This window comes from Watersipora subatra, chromosome 4, assembly GCF_963576615.1.
Source record: "Watersipora subatra chromosome 4, tzWatSuba1.1, whole genome shotgun sequence".
NCBI lineage: Eukaryota > Metazoa > Bryozoa > Gymnolaemata > Cheilostomatida > Watersiporidae > Watersipora > Watersipora subatra.
The window spans coordinates 51,014,966-51,021,387 of record NC_088711.1 but is presented as its reverse complement, the minus strand read 5'-3'; the positions used below and the strand labels follow the sequence as shown (position 1 = coordinate 51,021,387).

General features: G+C 37.5%; 1 long non-coding RNA gene across 1 annotated transcript; it reads left to right on the top strand.

Annotated features, from left to right (window-relative positions):
• The first annotated feature begins 2,052 nt into the window (after positions 1-2,052).
• LOC137394786 (uncharacterized) lies at positions 2,053-6,142 on the top strand. Its single transcript, XR_010978374.1, has 4 exons — positions 2,053-2,205; positions 3,184-3,344; positions 4,244-4,378; positions 5,792-6,142. It is a non-coding gene; the product is annotated as an uncharacterized lncRNA (long non-coding RNA).
• The last annotated feature ends 280 nt before the right edge of the window (positions 6,143-6,422 follow it).

The window sequence follows — 6,422 nt, the reverse complement described above, 5'->3', positions numbered from 1 at the left end:
TCCCTGCCTCTTGTCCCATATCTACTAGTACCTTGCTCTTCACTACCATAATACTCTCTACTACTCCTAGGGCTACCCCTAGGGGAAGATCTACCTGCTGAATCATAACTTCTACCTCTATCATTACTCCTGTACTGCACTCGGCTATCAAACTCTGATACCTTTGCTACTTCTCTCTTAACCTCACTCTTTAAATCGGTACTTCTACCCTCACCTCTCAAAAATCTATCAGAGCTGTCGGCCATTTCTCGAGCCCTCAATGCCTCTTGCAATAACGCCCAAGTAAGATTGGCATTCTTCATTAACTCTCTGCTTACTTCTCTATTTCTCAACCCGTTAACCGCCACAATAAGGGCAAACCTTACCCTATCATTATCGTTAGTCACCTCTGCATATCTGCTCAAACTCTCTACCCGTTGTAAAAACTCTCTATCACTTTCCCCAAGTGTCTGCCTAGCCGTAAGGAACTTATGCCCCTTTACGAACATACTCTCTTGTCTACCATAATAACCCTGTAAAACCTCCACTGCCCCTTCATAAGTAGAATTTACGCCATCTACGTTAAACCCTGCACCTCTCAATACTTCTCTACCACTGTGCCCAATAGCTCTCAATAGTGGCACTAACCTAGCTCTACCTCTCATAATAGGGCGCCTATTGTCACCTTCACCTTCGTAACCTCTTCTCTCAACAGCACTCTCAATACATAAATTCATCTCCTCTATGAATCTCTCCCACGACCCATCACCGTGCTCTCCAAACACCAGCTTCGGAAACCCACTCTCCATCTCTACCCGATACAATATCTCCCTCGCCACAAATACACTCTACCCCACTCGTATAATTAGTTAACTCCCACCTCCGAATATGTAATAAATAATTGCACTCAACAACACCGCTACTACACCCCACAACACTACCCTACCTCACGTTACCTCACCTACACGCCCGTGAAAGGGTCTATACAACCGTTTACTTACCCCGCAACCAGAAAAATTATCGCAAATGATAACGCAAAAGGAAAAAAAAAATCAGAGCTTCGTCAACTGCGCCATGTTATATAAACGTGTGTACTCACATGCGGTTGATGTAAAGAAGAACTCTCTCCCAATCTCCCCACGCCTTTATACTCCTGTAACCTCTCGTACTTCCCGTAACCTCTCGTACTTCCCGTGACCTCTCGTAACTACCTGTAACTACCATGACCTCGGGCATTAGCGTAGCCCGCGGCCCACCAGCTCGATTATACAACAAGTTTCACATGAACACACACTACAATAGTCTCCATACTAAGCATTTGAACCAAGAAAATCTGAATCCATTCACTTGTAGCAACAAAAAGAGAACCAAACCACATAATATAGAAAAGCCCCAATGAGGGGCTCTCCGTCTGATTTAAATTGTCTGTAAGCCCCACAGAGGGGCTGATAGTAGTGCATGAGTTAAATCGGTCACTACAAGGCAAATATGGTATTCATTATTCGCTATCAAGTCGATTTCAACCCTTCGGGCACCATTTTCGCGGGTCTGCAAGTGTGCTGTGGCTTTGTGTAAGACAGTTTTGTAACTGATCAACAATTTGAGGTTTCTTACCAAATAGCGTCAAATCACGTCCATTAGTAGAGAATAAATCACTCGGCGATATCCATTCAGAACTCTTTTAACAATTTTAACACAACATCGTGAGTATAGGCAGCGGTAATCACATCGGTAGTTTCAGAAAAAATCCCCAACTTCTCGGAATCTCCAACAGGCATTCGGCGTTAAGTATGACTCGCTTGGTCTTCCATAACCGTGGTTTTACGACGTTTTGTCAGTTTACGTCTATTAAATCTTTACAAAGAGATTAAACACTCTTTTGTATTACTGTATAATGAACCGAAATATCAACCGAGGTTGTTTGTGGGCATATACATAGAATTTAGTCATAATTTTTTGAAATTTATGAAGTTCGATGCGTAGGAGAGCTGAAAATCCGCAACTTCTTCGAAAGATTTCGAAGGTATGCATTTACACCGTATTATGCCTGAAAATATCTGACAGGGCAAAACTGGGAGGAGGAAATATCCGCCATATTGATTTATTTTTCCTGTGGTTGTAGTTTAATTAATGATTTAACGATGCTTAACTCATCTGCAATACTTGCAATAAAATTCACAATATAGTAATAATTGATATTGACGCTTTTTGCGATCGTTATTGCAGGTGAGTAAAGTTGTTTGCATTGGTACAAATTCAAGTTTTTCTCTGTAAATAAAACCGAGTGTTAAAGACGTTGTTTCTAAATAATAGCACTCCATGGTAGTAAACTGCAGTGGATTATCGTTCTTGGATGCGTTTGACGTTGGAAAACAGCTTGAAAAGCATTTGCGGGTCGTAGAATGGATATAATTTGTCTTTAAAATGTCACGTTTCTGTAAACAGGAATTCATTAAAAAGAGTAGGCCTATGGCCTAAGCAAAAGAGTTACATATTGCTTTCGTTCTTTAACTGTACCTCTGTGCTTCAAGAAAAATACAACTTTTAATATGATTTTTCACGTATCACAGCGATGTTATCGAATGTCTTAATAACAGATAAAAACACCTTTGCTGGTTGAGTGAGCTTTTGCTAATAGAATTGAAATGGCTTTGAAGCCATATATGCGTGGAAAAAGGTGTAAAGCATGTTACCGAGTAGTAGTATGTGTCTTTTGATTTCATTACCTACTTCAGAGGCATTGTTGATAATAAATCTCATTGCGAGAGACTGTGTGTTGTGGACAAACGGAGTAATGGTGAATCATTAATAGTTTTTTACTGCCACAAAATAGAGAAGACAACTCTGATGTGACAAATTCACACAAGTTTCAACGCCATTTCCTAAACTTAATTTGAAGAATTCTTTCTTTGCCATTATTTTTGTCTCTAAAATTTCATAAAGATGAAGATCTATACGCATATATCAAATGAGTAAAGACATGGTTGTTAGTCACTGAGCTACTAAACTTGTTATTCAGTTGGAAAATGTTGAGCAATATTAGTAGTGACCAACCAGCAGTTTTTAGTGGCCAGATTTAGGGTTTGCAACTACAAGGTTATCGGTTCAATCTCAGTCCAAGTCCATCTGATTCATTACCATATAGATAGTTTATCGATTTGTTGTTTGCAAGATCTCTAATGTGGTTTGTTTGCGATTTTTTAGAATGAATCTTACAAGATCTGGCCATTATCCTTGCAACTAATCGTCTAATCGCTATCTAGTCAATCACCACTACTATGGTCAATTTGCTAACCATACACAGGTTCGGCTCAACAATGAATTCTCCATAACCAATTGAATCGGTATCAATAACTGTGGGACAGGTGAGATCTAGACATATTTCTTGCATTTTTCCATCACTATTCCAAATTCTCCATGTCTGTGTTTTTATTATACATGTTGTAGGCTTACTAATATGTTATCAATATGCTTTAATTCAGCTACATGGAAAGTTTGTTTATTTGTGCCCTAAGCCCTTAACGTCGTGACAATCATATAAAATTCGATAAACATACCATATAATATTCAGTACATAAGACCAGTCCTTCTACTGCAATGTCGCCTCGCGCACTGACCAGTGTGTATTTATGCTACACCTACAAGCTTCCAGCTCGCTGCGCTGGAAGATGTTACCGTAGAGCATTTATGTTTGAATCCCAACAGTGACTTCGTTTCTTTCATGAATTTAAATAGTATTGCTGCGGTGTCTGCACAAAAATACGACGGTAATGTAATTCATGGCACGATTTCTAGTAAAATTCAACTTCAAAAAACCTTTGCAAATCAAAATTACGTGATATCACATATAGGAATTTATTTATAAAATAGTGAAATACCAGTAATCCTACTCAATGTGAGCTGATTGGAACACCAGGTCCCCATTATTCACCATTCGAAATGTCATCACTAGGATTCTCTTCTGGAGTTACGTGATATGTTTTGAATTTGATGTTGGTTTTTGTAGTATCTGCCTACAAGGCCACACTTCAGTAATCCATTTGAAACATCCACTATTGGGCATTCACACCTTTTTCTTGTACATGAATCACGATTTCTGACAGAAATCTGTCTTGCGGCATTGCTACTCTGTTGAATACCTATTATCCGAGGTAGCGGTTTTGTTCTTGTATTGAGGTGAACCAGTACGTTGGTTAAGTGCTTGTTTTTTGTTCTCTGTGATCTTCACTATAACATGCTACTCTCAGGCTTTTGTTAATTGTAGTATTCCCGACGGCGCCAAAAAAGCCATCCTTACTGATGGTGTTTTGACTGCCATTTCTTCAGCTACGCATTGCCCGCCTCTGATCCCGATTGAACTATTAGCGAATAGAAGATTTGGGCCATGGAAGAGGTCACGGTATGTACATGTCAAAACCAGGATTTTCGAACCAAACTTCAGATCTCGACTTGTACTCTTGAATTTACGATAGATCTATAGTTACTCTCCCTTTAACTGTGATTTTTGTTATTGAAAGTTGGAAAAATTAGTTTCAAATTTAGAAATGTTGTAGTACAAAACTTAGATTTTTTTTGGCAGATTGGAAGCACATTTCAACACTAACTACCTAGCACATCAGAATTTTAAGCAGAGAAAATATTGAAATCTAAGAGTTGTGTGCACGTGTACATAATTAAGAAAGCAACTCTTGAAAGTTTGCATTGTGTTAGATCATGTATAACTTGTGATAAGCATGTTAGGTTGAGAATCGTGCTGCCTTTCACCAAAATGTCAACTTAGAGCTAGTAGTGTGATGTAATTTCTTTTTCTCTTTTTATGACATGATTTTCAGCTATTTGATTGTGATATAAGATAGGTATGATTGAAGAATTTGACAATAATGTAAGAGGCAACAATAGCCGATTGACTATGTATTTTTAAAAGAGTGTACGCGCTAATTCAAGCAAGCTTATAAAGGAAATTGAAAAGGCAGGCTGCTCGCATACTTCTAGATCAACTAAAACTTACAAAATCTTATCGTTTAATTTTTCATTAAATATCTGCACGGCGTTTCTTAAAGCTTTGGAACAATCTGCAATAGCATTAGCAGTGCTTCTCATTTACCTGCGTATATAGCTGTTTGCACATATAGCGTCTCATCAGAAAGGTTTACTCCAAGTGAATAACTCGACTAATGCGGAGTTGTTAGCTTACAGTTTGTTATTATTTTTTAATGGATATGTCCAAGTTCGTGTTTTTTGCTACATGAGATTTACTAATTAATTTACCGCATTGCTATTCTACAACAACTCTTTTTTAAATTTCAAATTATTAAAATGATAATTCAGCATAAGAACAATGCGACTAGGACATTAGTTGCTTCTGAAGAAACTTACTATTAGCGCAACCCTAAATATGATATGCTTGTGCATTTTTCATAATATGCCAATATGAAGTTGCAGCCTTATAGGAAGCTCAGTTATGAAGCCATTAAATAAAAAGCTGATTAGGATGATTTTGAAAATATGGTGGTTGTGCACTCTTGTATCCACCTGTGCCTATTATGAGGAATCGCGATTCCAAAAACTTGAATGAGTGAACAATATTACCTTATTATAGAGTGCCCACAAATAGTGAAAAGAAAAGTATTGCTGGTACTATTTCATGTATCTAGCAAGTGACACTGTGATGTGGCAGATCAACCTCGATGTTCATAATTACATTGTTAACAGGTTGTTGCCATATTTAGTTTATACTCATATTTGCTTTGTTTGTATTCTGTACTTTTTAGCAGTTCTCATCTGCTAATATAAATGCTTCTTCACATTTCAGGGCTTAAAGGATTGTACTGTAATCTGAATTGTTGGATGAAAGAACAGCCTTCGCCACCACAATCCAAGGACGGACGAGCTGGAAAAACTTTAGTCTAATGTGGTAATGCATTTGGTGGACTGTAGCATTATTCACAAATATGATCATAGCTTTGCTTGTTTGTCTCTGTGTATCATTGATATATAATTTATTCTGGTGTAAAGGTTGTGGTATTTTTCTGCCATGTTTTGATGATGACAATATATATATAGTTTAGTCATTTTATAGCTATATTTTTATCGTGTTTCATATTATTTTTTGTTATTATATCATGCAACTGTTTGTACCAAAATATACAGCTTCGGAACCATGCCCTAACTATTGAGATGCTCACAAAGATTATTTTAAGAATAATCTAGTAAAAGTCTTCGTATATATCTAAGGTGCAATATTTGTTGAATGTCCGGCAGCCTTGAGAAGAGATGTTGTGTGAAGGTTAAGCATGGCACATTATAGAAAAATTAGGTTGCTTCGGAGACGTAATGTTGGTGGAATGTTGTATAGCTTAAGGAAAGAATATTGTCGACGGTTATGCTCGGTACATTATAGTAACATTGTACGCAATTCATTAGAGGAACATTCTGTGAAACAT